This window comes from Humulus lupulus, chromosome X (genome assembly GCF_963169125.1).
Source record: "Humulus lupulus chromosome X, drHumLupu1.1, whole genome shotgun sequence".
Lineage (NCBI taxonomy): Eukaryota > Viridiplantae > Streptophyta > Magnoliopsida > Rosales > Cannabaceae > Humulus > Humulus lupulus.
The window spans coordinates 28,561,917-28,572,163 of NC_084802.1; positions in this window are offsets into that span (position 1 = coordinate 28,561,917).

The window sequence follows — 10,247 nt, forward strand, 5'->3', positions numbered from 1 at the left end:
GATGAACATGCTTCCAAGAATGAAGTTCTTCAACCTATAAAAGAAAGACAACAAAAAAACAACCCACACAAAACAAAACCTAACAGAGCTAAAAATTAATGAGCCACTTTAGATCTAAGTTCTAACCAACTCAAATACAGACACTCTGAAAACAGAAAATCGTTAGAAAAACTAATTAGCTCAGCACACCCAAAAACTCGAAACCTAAAAACACAGTCAATTAAACATAACAGACACATTAAACTAAGCCACGTAAGCAACAGAAAAATATTATGACAATATCAAATTTCCAGATGCAACTGGCAAAATAGCAGATGAACTGAAATATTGTCAAAATACAAAATACAGATGCAACTAAAAAAATAACAGATGAATCATAAAATTGCCAAAATACAAAATACACAAGGTAAGACACTTACAATCTCCCCCTTGGCAATTTATGATTAGTGCAAAACAAAACAACAAAATAAACGAAAAACAAACAAACACAACACCCATATCTCCCCCTCAATGATCATAAACAGAAACTACTGAGCCGAACGACGAAGTCTGCCATGCATGAGCTTTCGTGGAGGAGAAGATGAATGAGTAGAAATTGAGATAGGGGATCCATCATTAGCAGTAGAAAACTCCCCCTGGACAGTATTCAGAACCTTATCAGGAACACAAGGAGACAACTCCCCCTAGACAGTATCCGGAACCTTATCAGAAACACGAGGAGACAACTCCCCCTAGGATGGTGCCAGAGAATGATCAGACTGAGGCAATGAACCATCCCCCTGAACAGCAGACGGAGATTGAGACTGAAGAATCTGTCGAAGACCAGCCAACTGGGACAAAACCCTGCGTTCAAAAGCTTTGGAACGCTGTTGAAATTGCAGAACTGAACTCTTGAGACTATCCAATTGGGATTGCTGAGAGTAAAGCATTTCAAACAACTTGTACTTCCATGAGGCAGGAGCTAAGTGGCTGAGGAGGAGGAGGTACTGGTTTAGATGACTGAGGCTGAAAAGATTTATCTAGAATCGGAAGAGGTAAGAAAACATCTTGAGAAGTAAACTTAGGTTGAGCAGCTAAGGTAATCCTTTGAAGCAAGCATGGATAAGGAAGAAAAAGCCTACGACTTTTTGAAAGAAAAACTTGATACACCCTGTCAAACATAAGCACAGACAAATCTATGGAAACCCCAGTGCCCACAGCAAATAGAAAACGCCCAATATCAGCAGTAACAGTGGAAGTATGAGAATTTGGAATCCAATTAGTGAGAGCAACCTTATGTAGAACACGATAAAAACTTGTTAATGAAGGAGTAGGAAAATCATTAGATACCTCATTCCAGCAAAAATCAGCTTGACCTGCCAACTCACAACCCACTAGGTTTAAATCAGGGGTAAATTCAGCATTGTAAACAGCATTAGAAACCAAAAGTATATTCAATAAACCCCGAATAATGGAGGGAGCAAATGAAATACGTTTGCCCCTACAAAAAATAGTAAACCGGTTTGGATGCTGATAAAAACTTGTTAATGAAGGAGTAGGAAAATCATTAGATACCTCATTCTAGCAAAAATCAGCTTGACCTGTCAACTCACGACCCACTAGGTTTAAATCACGGGCAAATTCAGCATTGTAAACAGCATTAGAAACCAAAGGTATATTCAATAAACCCCGAATAGTGGAGGGAGCAAATGAAATACGTTTGCCCCTACAAAAAACAGTAAACCGATTTGGATGCTGAGCATCAAGTAAAGATTTTTCTATGTTAGAATAAAACTCTCGAACCAGATTTTGAGATGGCATGACTAGACCAGAGACAATGTGAACCCACCTTCAAGACTCGAGAATCTCAAGCAGCCTAGGAAAATCCTTTAACACTACAGAATGCTCAACATGCAAATGACGGAATGACACATATTCTTTAAACCTTTTTTCAGTTAATCGATTGACAAAAAAATAGACAAAGTTCAAATCAGACTCACCAACAACAGAGGAAGATTTGGAGTGCTTAAATTTCGATGGTAAACCACTAGACAACTTAGGCATCTTACGAGGAGGAGGGGAAGTGTTATGGTCAGATGAGTGCTTAGGGGGAGAAGAGGAAGACCCAGTAAGATTACGGGAGGCTCGAGTAATTTGACGAGGAACCTGAGAAGACTCACGAGAAGGTTTTTTCTTTTGGGCAACAGATGTAACCCGAGACCCACGAACAGAACCAAATGGAACAACTGAAGGAGCAGATGCATCAGGGGATAACACAATAGGAGGGGAACTAAGAGCAGGAGGACACTCATAGACAATAACAGAGGGAATATAAAATTGCCAAAATACAAAATACACAAAGTAAGACACTTACATAATTAGGGAGTACAAGAACAGTATGAAATAATGCTTTATATTACACTTGAGATGCTTTGTACAAGTTGCCCAAGTTGTCTACAAATGAACCCCAATGGGCTATTTATAGTTAACCACCATGATCATGAGTGGCTAGGATCTTGCCAATTGTCTAGATCCTATAGAGTTTCTAGAATGTACATGAAATATTACAAGTATATTCTATATTATCTACAGAGGTCTAGTACCTTCTAACCAAGTCTAGTCAACTTCTAGAGTTGTTTAGCTCCCTCTTGATAGTTCTAAGATGCTCTAAAGTATTCTAGAGGCTTCTATATTCTTCTCACACCATCTAGCATGTTCTAGAACATTCTAGAATCTTCTAGCGTCTTCAAACATATTCTAGTGTACTCTAGAACTTTCTAGAGTCTTCTAGGCTTGAGTTGAGTCCATCCAACTCTAGCTTTCTCTAGACAATGCCAGACCACTCTAGAACTTTCCTATGTAGTAATTTGTAGAAAAGTCTAAACTCTTTAGGTAAACACCATTTCTTTGGATTTTAATGAGCAGGGCGTGACACCCTCCCCCACTCAAGTTCGCAACGTCCTCGATGCTTCTGTAAGCTTGAATCTCTCAATTTGATCCTTAAACTGCCAAGGAGTCCTCCAGTTCCTAACTTTCTTCAACATCTGGAGTATTTTTCCATTTTACCAAGTATTCTCGATAGCTTGGCACCATTCTTCGTTGAATTAGGCGATCAACCAATATTGCCTCTACTTCTTTGTCAAAAGAGGTTATTACTGCAGTTGGTGCCCTCTTTGATTCTCCTCATGACAAATCCTCTTCATCATCATGATATGGCTTTAACATGCTTACATGGAAGACTGGATGTGTTTCACCCAAAAACTAGTATGATGATGTGGCAAAGAATTTTGACACGTGGCGATTCGAATGACAGCCTAGTCAACAATAATCTCATCGACCCTTGACCAGCAGGCAATCAAGAATATATGGATTTGTTTCATAATAGGTACAAAATCATTCAAATGCTTTTCAGGAAAATGCTAACTAGGCTAGTCGGTGCATACCCGATCAGATCTGGTCGAATAATACGCGAAGAACTCTCAAAATTGGTTAAGACAAGATATTTACTTTATATTCAATTATCTTGTATTAATTTATTAACTTTTATTACGAAAATAATGTAAGGCCCACAACCCATTTATGTACATTCCTAAGCCTATAAATAAAGGTCTTAGATAATCATTATTTCTTACAGTGTAATTCTTATACTTTTAGAGAATCTACAATTCTAAGTGCTTTTATACACGATTTTTGTACTCTCTCAAATTCACGAAACTCAGTTGATCCAATTCATCTAATTGGGAGTTTAGGATCTCTACATAAATAAAGGTACTAAAGTGGATGTAGGTTATTACCATTTTGGGGCCGAACCACTATAAAATCTTGTGTCATTTACATTACTAAAGTTCAGCTCTCATTTTATATCATTTTATTGACTTAGTGCCATTGGCCAAATTGTTGGTCATCATTTTGGTGCTTTCATTGAGAGATGAACTCAAGGAGATCTACAGTTAGAAATTAACTAAGCAACCATGCCTCCTAAGCCTAAGAAGACTCAAAGTCAACAAGTAGGTCAGACATCCGAGGGCCCACAAAATCTCCCTCCTCCTCTAGGAGTTATTGAAGAGGAGCCTCAGGTGGAATTAGAGGAAGACGGCAAGGAGATAGATGTAGAAACCTTGCAAGCAGCCATAGGGATGTTGCAGGATGAGTTAGCCACTCTGAAGCCTAACCAGGAGAATGTGGCTAAGAAAATGATCATGCAACAGATGGAGATTGACATGCAACAATGAGAGCTAAATGACAAACATGCGAAAATGGACCGTCGTAAAAGAGATGCAACTGTTGCCTTGGAAGCTATTATTCAGCTAGCTCAGGGATATCGGCCTGTATATAACCCTCAACAACCTGAGCAGCCTCAAAATCCTCCCCCACCTCAGGACCCTCTTCACTCCGAATAACCTCGAGCGGCTCAACCAGAAGGCCAGCCACAGAATTCTGGTAGACATAACAAGCAGCGTCCACCTCAACATTCTGCTCAAGTAAGCGAGCAAAATCCAAGGCAAACTAGGGACGAGCAGCGTCCCTGAAGCCCAAGACGCCTGGTAACTGATGAACAAGTTCTCCCTGGAGGGGGGCTAGGAAATTTCCCTTCAGGAAACAGGGGGCAACTTGACATTGGCTTTGCGGTTAGAGGTCCCCCATGACATAATAATGCTCCTGGACCTAGCGACCAACACATGCCACAAAGGTTACCCCTTATTTATCGTGACGACTTTGGTCATAGAGAAGGAGACAACATGTATAGACGGTCATAGACCCATCAGTCACCATTTAGGGACAAGTATGACTATAATGAGGGAGATTCCGAATATTATCATAATCAAATGAGAAATGTTGGTCGACCAGATGAGCAGAGGCACGAACAGCAGGAGCCTCCGCCCGTGAACAACCGACCAGAGAGCCAAAATGCAGGGGGCGACCAAGGCAACCTAATGTGTTGGACCATTTGGGAGGGTCAGAGCAGAGACGCAAAGAAGAAAATTTGAGGAATGTGTTGAATGATCAGAGAGAAAGGCACGATGAACACATTCCAGCAGCTGCTCATGCTCCCACAACTCCTACCACTGTTCAGGCTCAAACTGATGCGCTGAATCAAGCTGTACAACAGCTGGTCGGGAATAAGACTTCGGATATTGAGTATGACTGAAGGAAGGGCACTCTGTTCATCAGCATGATTGTACTAGCAGAAGTTCCGAGCAAGTTTAAGATGCATGTTCTACCCAGCTATACTGAAGAAGAAGCCTTGTATCTCATGTTAATAAATTTGAGATACAAATGGATATTCAGAAAGTATCCGAAGATGCACGATGCAAGATCTTCCCAGAAACTTTATTTGACGCTGCTCAGGAGTGGTACTTCAAATTTTAGCCTGCCACTATTACTTCATGGGAGGTGTTTGTCAAAGAATTTGATGGTCAATTTTAAGGCAGAAGGAGGGTGAACCTCTGAAAAATTACATTAAGAGGTTTATGCGAGCAGTTACTCAGGCCAAAACCGTGGGAGACGAGGGCAAAATGATGGCCATAACTCCAGGAGTACAAAGACAGCTCCCACTGTGGAACAATCTATGAAAGAATGGCGTCAAAACTACCCAGGATTTTCTAGATCGAGCAGATAAATATATTAAGTTGGAAGAGGCCATAGCCAATGAGGGAAAAGCTACTAACATGGCACAAAGTAAGAAGGAAGAATTGACAAAAGTTATTAGTGGTTCGAGCAAACCAAATAACAATGGTAAGAATGGGGGAAAATGGGCGAACAATGACTCTGCAACATTTGATAACAAGCGCCCTAAGCAGAATAAATATGAGCCAAGATTCACCAACTATATGGGTAACATCCCAATTTCCCTAATAAGGCTTAGTGCCTTCATTAGGGGGCCAGGAGAGAAATAATTGAATTATTATATGATTATATGCATGGTTTTATGAATTATGTGAGTTATATTATAATATGACTATGTTTGCATGTTTAGGTGTATTAAGCATCCATGTGGGCCCGTTTCTTATTAAAATGGAATTTTCATTATTTTGGCTCGTTGAAGACATATTTGTATATGTATGTGCATATTGATTGAGACCACATTATTATGTGAATATATTTGAGTTATTCGGCATGAGACAATCCTAGGGGGCAAGTTAGCGGTTAGTCACAACAGGGTCAAATACCTAGCTCGAGGTGAGCCCAGGGGTATTTTAGTAATTTAGTATGTTACCGGGATTTATCGAGTAGTGGACAGTTATTTGGTGATTACTTGGGGATATTAGAATTAATTGGAAAATGTGTGTTATTTTAGATTACTGAAAAGTGATGTCAAAGGACTAATTTGCCCTTGAGGGCATTGAAGAGCTTGGGTGAGGGATGGGGGCGTTTTGTTCATTTCCCTTGCCCATGAGACAACTATGTCAGCTGAGAAGGAAACCTCTAGAGTTTACAAAACACCAAAATAACAGCTCTCTCTCTCTCTCTCTCTCTCTCTCTCTCTCTCTCTCTCTCTCTCTCTCTCTCTCTCTCTCTCTCTCTCTCTCTCTCTCTCTCTCTCTCTCTCTCTCTCTCTCTCTCATTTCTCTCTTGAGCACTTGGGGAGTTTTGATTTTTAGAGGAGATTTGCTTGGGGATTGAAGGCTTGGAGCTAGGATTTGGATTAAGGTTCAGCTTAGGGTTGCAACTTAACAGATTGTGGTAATAATTCTCCTTTGATTATGTGAATTTCTTATGTTCTTGAGGTGTTCTTGAGCTTTGAAGCTCAAAGATTTGGGTTTTGAGTTTTAGTGGGAGTTTTGGTGAGTTTTTGGTATCACTGTGTTGCTTAAATGAATTATACTTGTTTTGGGACTCATTTCTGGTTGGGGTTAGCATTTGGAGTGTATTTTGATGGTTTGAACTCGAAGAAAACGCAGGAGGAAACCCAGAATTTCTAGGTTTGCGTAGTAGCGCCCTTGCCCTGGGTTTGGGCGCCCCTACGCTATGCAAGGGAGGGCTTTGGGGGCTCTTCGTTTGGTTAGGCACCACTGCCTTTGTGTTGGGTACCCCTATGCTATGCAGGGGAATTTTTTGGGGGCTTTTTGTTTTGTTTGGACGCCCCTGCCCTATGTTAGTTTCAGAAAGACTCACTTTTAGAGCTTGGGAAGAACTTGGGGGCTTGGGGGATTATTCCACCACCCCGTTGGGTGGAATTGGAAGTCCCAAGAGCATGGGAGTGGTCCCAGAGTTTGTTTTTTTGGATTGAAGCATAATGTGGATATTATTTATGGTTGTGTCTAGGTTACCGCTAGGGCTCGAGACATGATCGTGCTCGAGGGTCGTTTAATATATCATGTGCTTGGACCAGAGGTAAGAAAACTGCACCCAATACGTGATATATGTGATTAGGGCTTGGCCCGGTTGTTAAATATAGATATGATTAGGGCTTGGGCCCCTATGAATGAGCATGATTATGATTATGCCTGTGATTTTTTATCAAGCATGTTTGAATGCTCTATATTTGGATAATTGTTAAGTGATGTATGCTTGTCTGCATTATCTGATTGAAAAGTCTTGACTTATAAGTCAAGGGAGTCAATAGCGCATTGAGTGCTGGTCGAAAGCATTCACTTATATGTCAAGGGCAACAATAGTGCGTGGAGCGCAAGCCAATATGGTTAGGCCTAATCAGGAGCGCGGTATACGCTTGATCGACCCTATGGTCACGTGGAGATTAAAGCTCCACGTACGCTTGGTCAGTCCTAAGGCTGGTTATACAGAGGATAGGGCAACAGGCCCCAGGGTGACTCTATAGTCACTTATACTAAGGCAACAGGCCCCGGTATGACTCTATGGTCATTTATTTAGGGCAACGGGCCCCTGGTGTGAACTTGTAGTCACTTATTTGAGTAGAATGCATGCATGAGTAGAGTTATTACTACTAGGCATGCTAATTATGATTCTCTAATATGATGATAATTGCTTATGAGAATGTTTAAGTTTTCTTATTGAGCCTTGGCTCACAGGTGCTATGTGGTGTAGGTAAGGGGAAAGGGAAGATGGACCAGCCATGAATTGGAGAGCTTTGGTGGCGGCGTGTACATATGCGGCTACTTAGGCCGGGGTTTTTCAGAGGAACTAGGGTTAAACCCTATTTTGCCACTTAGGTCGGCTTGTTGTAACTTTTTGAGTTGTAAATAACCTTTTAAATGTTTGTTTTTTGGATACGAACTTAACATTTTAATGCAATGACTATTCCTTTCGTCCAAAAAATTTAACCCTAAGTCATTAATCACGTTTAGTTACACGTTTATGGCCAAATGACTCATTTAGAGAGTCTAGTACTATTTAAAATACACAGTGTAATAGTCTTGGCTATCCAGGGCGTTACAATACAACACTGGTTGATAGTCGAGCAGATGTGTATCAAGCTAATCACACCACTGTGCCTTTTAGGCCACCAGCCCCCATTAGGAAGGACATCTCTAAGAGAGACACAACAAAGTTTTGTTGCTTCCATAATGACTATGGCCATGATACACATGTGTGCAACTAGTTAAAGGATGAGATTGAATTCCTGATCTGATAGGGACATCTAAGGAGATTTGTACGAGCAGGGGTTGACCCTCAATAAATAGCTGCTGGAGGCAATAAGTAGACACAAGGACGTCAACATTCCCCTCCACTACAGCCTGCCCCAATCGCGGGCACCCTGCTCACTATTTTTGGAAGACCACACTTGGCTGGTGACAGTGATAAGGAAGGAGAGAGTTACGTCAGGACCCTACGTCATGAACAAAATATCGAAATACTATCAGTCGAGGAGCAGACTCCCAAAAAATCTCGACTAGAGGAAGACTGTTTAATTTTCTCTGAGCATGACTCACAGGATGTTCGGTTCCCCCACACAGATCCCCTGGTCGAAGATGTCCAAATAGCAAATATGATGGTGAAAAGGGTGCTAGTTGACATAAGAAGTTCAATCAACATATTGTATAAGTCATCCTTAGAGAGAATGAAGTTGTCTGTACAAGATTTAGAACCTTGCAACCAAACCATTTATGGTTTTACTGGAGATGGGCTCGCACCAACAAGGTCGATCAGGCTTCTAGTGACAGCAGGAACCACACCTGCGAACAGGACAATACTCATTACTTTTATAGTAGTTGACTGTCCTTCCGCATACAATGCAGTTATTGGAAGGCCTATTCTAGTAGAGCTACGAGCAGTGACATCCATATGGCATCTTGCCATGAAATTCCCAACGGACTCAGGAATAGGATGTATTTTTGGTAACCAAAGGAAGGCGAGGGAGTGTTATAACTCTTTGATTATAAAGGCAAAGAAGAGCAGAGAGAGCACGAGTCTAATTTCCTCGAGCAATCCTAACAGACTGAAAGATAGGTTGCAAGGAGTTGTTAATGAGCTAAATGCCCGATCAGGTGATCAAGTCACCAAATAGGGTGTTGCCCAAAGTGTGGAGAGGGAGATAGATCCTCACTTTGGAGATTTTGTTGAAGATATTGGACTCATGGAGGATCTTGAGGAGATCTAGTTAGAAGAAAAGTGTAACACCCCAAGTTGTTAATAAGGTTTAGGACCTTGATTAGCGTGCCTGGAGGGCAATAAGTGAATTAACATGATAATATATGAATTCAAATGAGTATGTGATTAGAATGCATGTTTAGGTGGTATAGATATCATGTGGACCCCGTTTGCATGATAGGGGTAAATTGGTAATTTTAGCCCGCTGAGGGCATAAATGTGATAATTGTATTATGTGATTTGTACCACGTGAGTGTGGTGATATTAATGTGATGCACGTGCCGAGACGGTCCTAGGGAGCTAGTTAACTTAAAAGTCACAACGGGATTTTATACCTGGCTCGGGAGGAGCCTAGGGGTACTTTGGGAATCTTGTAAATTTGAGAATTAGTGGTTAATGGTTATTGGTGGTTGAGTAACCATTAGTAACTGCTAAGAGTAACAAGTTCAGATGGAAAAATGGTAGAATTGTAATATAGGTGAAAGGACAAGAGTGCCCTTGAGGTTTAGTTAGGAGAGAATTTCTAGGGAAGGGTATAATGGTCAATTGGCTAAGGATAGATAAGTTTGAGCTGAAGGGAAGGATGGTTCACGTATAACACTTGGTTATATATTGGTTTAAGCTGAAAATTGGAAGAAAAGGCTAGAAAGAAAGGGAAGCAAGAAGGAGGGCTAGAACTTGAAACCTAGGAGGAAATTCAAAGGAGTTTGAGGCAACCAAAACCAGATTTAAGCTAGGATTGTTCAAAGGTAAGAATT